We start from the raw sequence: 12,043 nt of genomic DNA, 5'->3' as shown, positions 1-12,043 counted from the left end.
ATGTATATTATGTACATTCTAGGTACATAATATCATTTTCTAGTAAAATGTAAAAATCTCTAAAAAATGTAAGGTATATAATATACATTCTAGGTACATAATATACATTTTCTGGAATACTTTTTGAGGGAACCATGTTCATTTTAGCAGAAGCAGTGGGAGACATCAAGTTATATTTTTAGAGATTCTTACATTTTACTAGAAAATTTATATTATGTACATTCTAGGTACATAATATCATTTTCTAGTAAAATGTAAAAATCTCTAAAAAAATGTAAGGTATATAATATACATTCTAGGTACATAATATACATTTTCTGAAACACTTTTTGAGGGAACCTTAGCAGAAGCAGTGGAAGACATCAAGTATATTTTTACAAATTCTTATATTTTCTAGTAAAATGTAAGAATCTCTAAAACATGTAATATATTTTGATCATAGTTTCCTCAAAAAGTGTTTCAGAAATACCGTATGAATTATGGAGAGGACGTAAAGGTTGTTTACGTTACTTCAGGATCTAGGGATGTCTGACACATGTGTTGGTGCAAAACCTTAAGAAATTGGAACGACGTTCAAAATTATACCTCTTTGTAGGATACCGTAAAGAAACAAAAGGTGGACTATTTTATGATCCTAAAAAAGATAAAATATTTGTATCGAAAAATGCTGCATTCTTAGAAGAAGATCATATAAGAAATCAACAACCTCGCGGTAGACTAGTATTAAAGGAAATGTCCAAAGAACTACAAATTCAACAAAAGTTTGTTGATCAAGTTGGTTCATCACATTCTTCTCAAGAGTTGAGAATGACTCTACGTAGTGGGAGGGTTCTATGACAGCCTAAACAATACATGGGTTTGACTAAAACTCAGGTTGTCATACCTGATGATGGCTTAGAGATCCATTGATCTTTAAAAAAGCAATAGAAGATGTTGATAGGGATTAGTGGTTAGAAGCCATGGACCTTGAAATGGAGTCAATGTATGTAAACCCCGAACCCTACTTTCCCTACTTAAGTATGATTAATAAAGTAATTAGCATGATGAGTGGGTTAAATTATGAGTAAGAGAAAAAGTCAGCTTCTTCAAAGGATAATAGTATCCAAATGAAGAATAAAGGAAAGGGGAAGAAGAAAACCCTGCTAGGAAAAGATAGAATAAAGTTCATAAAGGAAAATGTTTTCATTGCAACGAAGACGGGCATTGGAAACACAATTACCCAAAATATCATGCAAAAAAGAGAATTGCAAAGGCAAACCAAGATAAATCTGATTTACTTGTAACAGAAACATGTTTAGTTGAAAGTTCTCACGTAACCTAGATATTGGATTCAGGCGCTGCTAATCATATTTGCACTTTCATTCAGGAAACTAGTTCCTAGAAGCAGCTGTCGAAACACAAAATGACTTTTAAGGTGAGAATAGGAGAAATCATTTCAACAGAAACAGTAGGAGACATCAAGTTATATTTTGGAGATTCTTACATTTTACTAGAAAATGTATATTTTGTACCTAAAATGAAAAGGAACTTAATCTCTGTATCTTGGTTACTGGAACATATGGATAAAGTTCATATGTTCCAGTAACCAAGATACAGAGATTAAGTGACTTTATCTTTTCAAAGTTCAAAGAATACAAGACTGAGGTTGAGACTGAGATTAAGATACAGAAATAGTTGGTTTACCTAACTCTTGAAAAGTTCAAAGAATACAAGACTGGGATTGAGAACCTATTAGGTAAAAAGATTAAACATTTCGATTGGATCAGGGTGGCGAGTATATGGATTTACAATTCCATAACTATTTAGTAGAACATGGAATTTAATCCCAACTCACAGCATCTGGTATACCACAACAAAATGGTATTGCAGAATGGAGAAATTGAATCTTGTTAGACATGGTTCGTTCGATGATGAGTTATGCCCAGTTACCTCAGTCTTTTTAGGGGTATGCAGTACAGACTGAAAAATATATTTTGAGCATGGTTCCATCAAAAAGTGTTTCAGAAACACCATATGAGTTATGGAGAAGAGGTAAATGTAGTTTACGTCACTTCAGAATCTGGGGATGCCTAGTGCATGTGTTGGTGCAAAACTCTAAGAAATTGGAATGACGTCCAAAAATATGCTTATTTGTAAGAACCCCTAAAGAAATAAAAGGTGGTCTATTTTATGATCCTCAAGAAGATAAGGTTTTGTATTGACAAATGCCACATTCTTAGAGAAAGATCACATAAGAAATCATCAACCTCGCAGTAAACAAGTATTGAATGAAATGTCCAGAGAAACTACAAAGTCAACAAAGGTTGTTAATCAAACTGGTCCATCACATTCTTCTCAAGAGTTGAAAATTCCTAGACGTAGTGGGAGGGTTGTTCATCAGTATGACCGATACATGGGTTTAATAGAAACTTGGGTCCTCATACCTGATGATGGCTTAGAGGATTCATTGACCTTCAAATAGGAAATGGAAGATGTTGATAGGGGACAGTGGATAAAAACCATAGACCTTGAAATAGAGTCAATGTAGTTCAATTTTGTCTAGGAACTTGTAAATCAACCAGATAGGGTAAAACCTATTGGTTACAGGTGGATCTACAAGAGAAAACGAAACAAAAATGGCAAGTTGAAAACCTTTAAAGCCAGATTAATGGCAAAAGGTTTTACCCCAAGAAAGGGGGTAGACTATGAAGAAACCTTCTCTTCTGTTACCATGATAAAATCTATTAGAATACTTTTATCCATTGCTGGTTTTTATGACTATAAAATATGGAAAATGGATGTCAAGACAGCCCTTTTGAATGGCCATCTTGACGAAAGTATCTATATGTCCCAACCATAAGGGTTTATAGAACAAGATCAAGAGCAAAAAGTTTGCAAACTTATAAGATCTATTTACGGGTTAAAACAAACATAGGTAAGATAAAATTAAAATTAAGTCAAAATATTATGTTTGGAAGGATCCTATTTTGTGGAAGTTTTGTTCAGATCAGGTAGTTAGGAGGTGTGTCCCTAATGATGAGTTCTTTTCTATTCTTAAATTTTGTCATAAGCATGCATGTAGAGAGCACTTCAGTCCCAAGAGAACTGCCAAAAAAGTCTTAGATTCTGGTTTATATTGGGACACACTCTTTAGGGATGCATATTTTGTTTGCAAAACTTGTGAACGGTGTCAGAAATCTGGAGGGTTTTTCCGTAGGAATGAGATTCCACAATTCCCTATACTTTTTTGTGAGATATTTGATGTTTGAGGTATTGACTTTATGAGACATTTTCCTTCTTCTTGTAGGTACAAATATATTTTACTGACAGTGGACTATGTTTCCAAATGAGTGGAAGTAAAGGCCACAGTTACTGATGATGCTAAAGTGGTTGCAGGTTTTTTGAAGGCTAACATTTTTAGCAGGTTTGGTTTCCCTAAAGCAATCATCAGCAATCAGGGATCACACTTTTGCAATAGAGTCATTGCATCCTTGTTGAAGAAGTATGGTGTCCAACATCGTATTGCCACCCTATACCACCCTCAGACCAATGGGCAGGTGGAGGTGTCCAATAGGGAAGTAAAGACAATTTTGGAAATGGTGGTCAACCCCAGGAAGAAAGAATTGGAGCCTCCGGCTTGATGACGCTCTATGGGCCTACAGGACAGCTTTCAAAACTCCCATTGGAATGTCCCCTTACCGGATGGTTTATGGTAAGACATGCCATCCTCCAGTTGAAATCCAGCATAGGGCTTATTGGGCTATCAAAAGTGCAACTGGGACTTAGAGGCAGTTGGGGAGGCCAGACTTTTACAGCTTCAGGAGTTGGAAGAGATAAGGTTAGAACGTTTTGATAATTCCTTGATTTATAAGCAAAGAGCGAAGGACTTTCATGACAAGATTCTTGCACCTAAATAGTTTCAGGTAGGGCAAAAGGTACTCCTTTATAACTCTCGATTGAAATTTATGTCTAGTAAACTCCGATCTAAGTGGATTGGGCCCTTTGATGTTTTTGATGTTTATCCTTATGGTGCAGTAGACATTGTTAATCTCAAGACAGGAAAAGTCATCAAAGTTTATGGGTATAGGTTAAAGGTCTTCCATGATGGCAAGTCTTTGGATTGCTTCGACATCGCTTACCGGTTGGACTCGACGGTCTACATCTAAAACGAGCCATCACAGTCGAGCAACCGATCATAAACATTTGCGCTACCTAGAGGCAACCAGGATTTAAATTTACTTGCTTTCTAGGATAGATTTCAATTCATTGTTTTTTTTTTTTTTTTTTTTATCTTTCTCATTTATTGAGCCTAATTCTTTCTATAATTCTTGTTTGTAGGATTTTTAGGAAGAAAAAGAGTTTAGCATAGTGCCCTACATCCTTTCTTCACCTCATTGTTCAAGGAAGTATTCTGATCCCTCGTGCTTTATTTCTTATCACATCGGGGACAATGTGTATTTTAAAAGTTGGGGGTGAGATGTTTGGATTTTTGGGCCAATTTTTTTTCAAATTTTTTGGCTGAATTTTTTTTATTGATGATATTATTTGGGGTCCTTGAGCGTTATGCTCGGACAATGCTTGCTTGCTTGTTTGTCTTGCTGTTGTGTTCCTTATGATGACTAGCCTATGACACACTCGTAGGAATTGTTTTTGTATGAGAATAGGTTGGACGAAAGGGTTCATAATTTTCATGATATTTTTGAAAATTCTGCTTAATTTTTTTTTATTACATCTTCAAGCCCTTTACATATTTATCTTGACCTTGTATGCTTACTTAGAATTGAATTATGAGATCATAAGTTTGTTATCACTCCGATAGGCCTTGGTGATAGATATTAGTCTTTTTAAGGTTCAATTTAGTAATGCATTCTTGACATGCAGTCAATTGGTATTACTATCGACAAAAAAAAAATTAATAATAAAACAAAATATCTCTTTCATTTATGCATGTTTAGGGGTTTACTCCTCTTCTTCAAGGGGTATGATTAACTTGGGGCAGCCATGATACCCGTGGTTTTCCTCTGAGCTAAAGTATCCTAGAGGAATGAGTAAGCTTAGACACTTTTGAAGGAAAATTGGCCCGTAGTTGGATGATTTGCATGACACCCATGTGGGCAAGCCAAAATGAAAGTCGGTTTCCTAGATTAAGTTTTCCCTCTTTATTTTTTGGTGAAAAAAAAGGCGATTGTAAATAGATTTTTTGACTAATCCAATGTTATGCCATTACCACTTTGAATTTAGGAAAGCTAATTCAGGATCCTTCGAGCTAGTGTAGGGGGAAAATAAATGGAAGATTCATAAAGCCATTCCAGGCTCGCTCTGGTTCAAAATAAATAACTTTGAACTTGAACATGCATTAAAAATATTTTTAAAATGAATTTTCAAGCTGTTCATCAAATGATGGAATGCTTTTTGATTACCCATTTGATTGTGAATTTGATTTTGGTTGACTGTTGAGGCTTGAGTAGGGAACAGTCTAGTTTGACAAACTAATTATTCATGCATGATTGCTTGTTTTACCTTGATCGGGGACGATCAAGAATGGGGTGTTTGATAGCACTTGAAATGTGTTATTTTCTTCTACTTAGCTCAGGGGTGTTTAGCTACTTAATTTGGTTTAATTGCTTATTTTGTAGGATTCGAGAGTACAAGCGGTTGGATTAAGCGTTCGGGACTTAAAGATATTAAAATGACAAAATTAGAAGGTAAATCGATCAAATGACCAAAAAAGGAAATTTTTTGGATGCAGGGCAGTGTTGCAATGTTTGACGCAAACCCAAGGACGCTAGAGTTGCAACGCACTCCAACGTTGTAAGACAGAAGCATCAATGTCGCAACGCTCATTCATAGTGTTGCAATGCTATGAAATTTGATGCGAACCCCTTAGTGCGCGCGGCGCAGCCGAGCATTGCAATGCTCTCCCTAATGTTGCGACACTGCAGCTAGCCTATAAAAGGAACCCTTAAGGTTCAGTCGAATTCATCCCATCTTCTACCTTCTACTCTCGATTTTAGGAGTTTTAGTCTCTTTTCTAGCTCTATTTTTATTGCTTTTTCTTTTAGTTTTGTAATAACTTCTTCCCCTTTGCCAATCGTGTTGATTTTTGACATGTTTCATGGCTAAAGGGTAAGAACTTAGCTTGGGTTAGTTAATTTAATTTCATTCCAATGTAATTCTTGAAACTCGTTTTGTAATTCCGTGAGTATTATTTTGACTCAATGGAATTTGTCTTGAGTATATTTTCAGTTTTCGTGTATGGGATAATCCGACAAATTAACTATGCACGTTTAATTGACTGCTTTGATTGGCCCTGATTTATAATCGTTAGGTAGTCATCACCTAGAAGCAAAAGTTAAGTCAATTTGTTGTGTTAATTTGGGATTCCAATTGACAAGCATTTACTTTCTAACTTAGACAATTTTCACACAATTAATCGGTTAGACGATGGAAACCAATTAATTGGCTTAGTTTTTCCCTAAAGCTTAAAGTCTGTTAATTAATTGATTGGTTGAGGATCCTCGTTCTTCTTTTTATTAACTTGATTTTGTGGACTACCGGTTAGGATTCTAATTGAGTAGGCTAAGTTTTTAGTTCTAATATCACACAAATTTTTAGTAGTCTATGATAGAATTATTGAGAAATGAATTAAATTACAATTTCCCAAGCTGAGTGTTTGTTTGATTGATAATTTTCACAATTATTACATTGCACTTCTTTTTTTTTTTTTCCAAAATTTGTTTTTTTTAACAAGTTTCACAAACCCCCTTTGGTTACTTTCTACAAGCTCTAACTTTTTAGGAATCCATATTAGGCTCTCTGTGGTTCAACCCTGGATTTGCTACTTGTACTACTAGTTAGCATAAAGGGTTTGTTCGGTGATTTATAAATTTTATTTGTATAGCAAGGGGTTTGAGAGTGACACCAAATCTATCGCTATCAATTGCATACATAAGGCTACAACAGTCGATGCATAGGGAATCCATCTCATTTCCTCAACCTCTTGAGGTGTCTTAGGACACTATTCCTTAGACAAAATAATTTCATGTCAGAAAGGAAATAAACCCCTCTTGGAATTCTGCATCGAGTACCTAATCAACATCTTGTTAATATACGATGCCTAAAACAAGGCTAACCTTTTGTTCTTACGATCCCTTATGATCTGGATCCTTAGAACAAACTGTACCTCTCCCAAATCTTTCATTTGGAACTGAGTGGCTAGCCACTTCTTAATGTTAGTCAGAAAACCTACATCATTTCCAATTAGTAGGATATCATCCACATACAGCACAAGGAAAGCTACTAAGTTGTTGATGCTTTTCTTGTAAACACAAGGCTCATCAACATTTTGATCAAAGCCAAATGACTTGATTGCACTATCAAATCTAATATTCCAAGATCTAGATGCCTGTTTCAGTTCATAAATAGACCTATTAAACTTGCAAACCTTTTACTCTTGATCTGGAACAATAAATCCTTCTGGTTGAGCCATGTAGATGGTCTCCTCAAGATTACCATTCAAAAAGATAGTCTTGACATCCATTTGCCATATTTCATAATAATAAAGTATGGCTATGGACAGGAGAATCCTGATAGACTTTAACATGACAACAGGTGGGAAAGTTTCCTCATAATCCACTCCCTCGAGTTGGGTATAACCCTTTGCCACAAGTCTTGCCTTAAAGGTCTCCACCTTTCCATCTACACCTCTTTTCCTCTCATAGATCCACTTACAACCTGTAGGTTTTACTCCATCAGGTTGATCCACAAGTTCCCAGACAGAATTGAAGTACATATACTCCATTTCTTGATCATGGCTTTAATCCACTCTTCTTTGTCAACATCCTCTATTGCTTGCTTATAAGACAAAGGATCATCAACTCCATCATCCAATATGATGATTTGGGCTTCTGTCAAACCTATGAAGCGTTCTGATGGGTTCGCAACCCTCCCACTACGTCAAGGCAGTCTCAATTCTTAATATGGTTGACTAGATGATCTGACATCAACAACTCTTATTGATCTATCAGTTCATTCAACAACTCTTGTTGAACTCTCATTAGTCGCACTAGAAATCTCATTTAAAACAAGCTTACTTCGTGGTTTATGATCCCTGATGTGGTCTTCTTCCAAGAAGATAGCATTTCTCAACACAAACACCTTGTTCTCACTTGGACCATAGAAGTATCCACCTCTTGTTTCTTTGGGGTAGCCTACAAACAGGTGAACTTTCGAACGAGGTTCCAACTTTTAAAGGTTAGCCACAAGTACGTGGGCTAGACATCCCCAAATTCGAAGGTGGCACAAACTACCTTTACGGCCTCTCCATAACTCAAAAGGCATTTTAGAAACACTGGAACATTGTTCAAAATATAAACTGAAGTCTCCACTACAAATCCCCCAAAATAAGTCTGGAAGATGAGCATAACTCATCATAGACCGAACCATGTCCAACAGGGTTCTGTTTCTCCTTTCTGATACACCATTCTGCTGAGGTGTACCTGAAGCCGAAAGTTGGGACGTGATTCAATGTTCTATCATGTATTTCTGGAATTTTAAGTCCATATAATCTCCACTGCGATCAGATCCTAGTGTTTTTATCTTCTTACCTAACAAGTTTTCAACTTCAGCCTTATACTCCTTGAACTTTTCAAGAGTGTCAGACTTATGTTGCATTAGGTATAGATATCTGTATCTTGAATATGTTGGAATTGGTGTCCTAATTCTCCTGGTGGTCTCGTAGTTTGTAAACATTTTGTACATATATTGTTATTAATAAAACAAATGTTATTTTATTTGCATTTACTCAAATCCAATAAACTAAGATCCATGGTTATTTCATGTCACTTATGCATGTATGTGAGCATACAAGCGGATCATGCCTTAAGTAATAACCTAAATGGTTTGTAGTATAAGGATAAAGGAGGGATACCTTATCCTGGTGACACTACGGATACGACCCACTTTGTAGATATTTACAAGTATTGTAAAGTTCTACAAATGGTCTAATCTTGACCATTCATGTGGAGACATGCGAGTGGATGTGTCCTATACAAAGAGTTTGTATAAGACCGGACCATGAGATGATTAGTCTCTTTATATAACATCGTTGATAATTGAGACTTACATTTCACTAAAATGCATATAGGTGACATGACCTTAATCCTGAGTGAGTTGGGAACTCCTGCCTATGAGGGCAGTCCTTTGATTAGTATGGGTGAGAACGACCAGATTGTGAACTCAACAAGCCTACCTTTTTGGGGATTCATCTGATTGGGGAGCTTGGAACTCAACTACACAAGATGAAATTCACTCCTCCCTCCAAGCAGGGGTAAGTAGATAAATTGCTCCCTTAAGGGCTGATTTCAAGTCTTGAACATAGTGGTCACACCCTCTCTTTAGAAAAGAGGACTCAGTCATAGTCGGGCTATGACTTATTATTCATTAGAGGAATCAGTGGTACTTAAGGAGTTAGATGTAACTATAGGGAAAAAAAAGGGTAAATTAGCCCAGCTGTACTTACGAGCAATTTGTGAATACCAAGTTAACATTTGCAATGGTGTTCCTGCTCAGTTCATGGACCGAGTTGGACTCAATTGGGGTCGAGGCTCATTTAGACGTTCGTGGAGGTGGTGTTCTGTTTGTTGCGTTTGAGTGATGCTTTGGACGCATTGGAAACCGGTCGAGGGATACTTGAAGAATAGTTCTTCGAAGGTACGCATACTTTATCCCTTGTATACTATTGTAGCATACTATAATTTCTTTATGCATAATCTGTTCGTTTCCGATTAGACTGTAATTGTTGTGTTCATTCTAAGTGGAATTTGGAACGATCCACTTCCGCTGCTCATGGAGATCTCTATTGTGATTTCCTTCAGAATAATCATCTATGAAAAAGATGGAATATTCATACCCACCTCGAGCTCTAACACTCATCAGACCATAGATGTCTGAATGTATAAGCTCTAAGGTTTCCTTGACTCCCTTTTCCGGTAAAAAGTTGTTTGGTCAATTTGCCTTCAAGGCATGATCCATATACAGACAAAGAGTTTTCTTCTAAACCATTTAGAAGTCCACAGTTCACCAACTTTTGAATCCTATTGAGATTGATGTGACCTAACCTTAGATGCCAAAGATGGGCCTTTTCCTTAGGAGAAACCCTTGGTCTTTTTACAGTTGTTGCTGTTTTGAACATTTCAGTATTAAGCAAGGCTTTTATGACTAACGGCCTTAGTACATACAAGTTATTTTCCATTGAACCAAAATTAATTTCCATACCATTCTTAAAAATAAACACTTTATTCTCAGAAAAAGAGATGGAATAACCTTGTTCAATCAGACAAGAAACTGAAATTAAGTTCCTCTTGATATGAGGAACTACATAAACATTATCCAGTAACAGATAATGGTTCCTACCCAAAAATAACCTAAGCCTGCCTACAGCAACAGTTGAAACAGCCTCACTAGTATCGACTCGAAGAGCCAACTCTCCATCTTCCAACTTTTTCCAGGAACTAATCCTTGTTGGGAAGAATATACGTGATAGTAGCACCTGAATCAAGTATCCAAGCAGAATCATCATTCTCTACCAAACACGTCTCTAAGACAAATAAATTATATTTATCGTCTTTAGACTTCTTCCTCTTCTGGAGAGTAGTGGGATCAATATCAAAACCTATATAAGCTCCAAGTTCCATTTCAGAGAACAATTCTCATCGATGAACTTCATCAAAGTTAGCAATAATTGCTTTCTTTTTTAGTTCCTTGACATTCAAGAAAGACTGGAGATTATCTTTGGAACTAATACTACTGGTTTCTTTGTCATCAATCCCATTTTGCTCAAAAAGCGAGAACTGACGTTCAAACAATTCTTGCAACGAGTCCATGATCTGATGTGCATCAGGTATGCTAGCCAAATTGTGAAGTCGAGCCATCGAATTAGCCTTCATTCATAGCTCATATGCATTACAAACATTATTATAGAAAATACTCTTGAAAACAAATCCAATCTAGTTTAGCAAAATCTAAATGAACCCCATGTGACATCTAGTTTTGCAATGACGCTTCAGTGGTTTAAGACAAAAGGCACCGAAGGGTAGTCAATTTATCCCTCCTCTGAATTGAGACAAGCCAACCATTACACTAGAACAACTATTGTTCCTATAACGACTAGCCATCGTTGATTTGGTTAATAAATCATTAACTTACTTAACAATTTTCCATAAATGTGACCTTCATTTTAGATCCTAGAGTTCTGCCCTAAGCAGCCAATTCGAAGGCAAAAAATTCGATTGGGGCAAAAGCTCAAGCGACCCTATCCATTTCTGGAGTTCACCTTGATATTGACTAACTGCACAAACCATTCGAAGGGAGATGCTCCTAGAGCACCACGAGGCCGCGTAAGAAGATTTCACGGTGCAAACTAATGAAGGAGACCGCAGGACATGTTGACACACATCCTTTACCCACTTACTATAAATACTCTCTCCACTCACCTTGAAATTGACCCATGCAAACACCATCTAAAGGGGGATGCTCTTAGGGCACCACGAGGCCAAGCATGAATCTTACGGTGTGAACATTAAGGGAGAAACGTGAGTGGAATTGACATATCATATATATCTTTTCTTCCCACTGAATATTTTAAGAACCTAGGGTTTAGTTTACTTAGAGAAAACACGGCTAATTATTCTAACTAAGTAACTGTTTAGGTTTGCCCAAAAGTAACTCTTACTTTGGAAAGTTAAACAACTTTTGATCATCATTCATTAAACTTTTTAATGAACTCTTTGATCAACTATTGCATGCTTGTAACAAATCTATCTAATTCACCTTTTCAGGTAGGTTCCCAGGTAGGGGCATTCCATTTCCGTCAGCTTAAATACTCCAGTCTAGCCAGAACCCCCCTTAGACAAAAGGTCCCTTATAAATAGATTTATTACAGATTTAATCTTTTATTCAAATCAATCTAATCCTATTAAACCGATTTAAAAGATTAAACTTAGGTTTCTAATCTCATTAGAACCATGAACTTAGGTCTATCTCGATCAAATTTTAAAACCCTTTT

Source organism: Benincasa hispida, chromosome 1 (genome assembly GCF_027475165.1).
Source record: "Benincasa hispida cultivar pf3 chromosome 1, pf3_genome.v1.1, whole genome shotgun sequence".
Taxonomy (NCBI): Eukaryota; Viridiplantae; Streptophyta; class Magnoliopsida; order Cucurbitales; family Cucurbitaceae; genus Benincasa; species Benincasa hispida.
Note: the sequence above shows the minus strand (reverse complement) of the source record.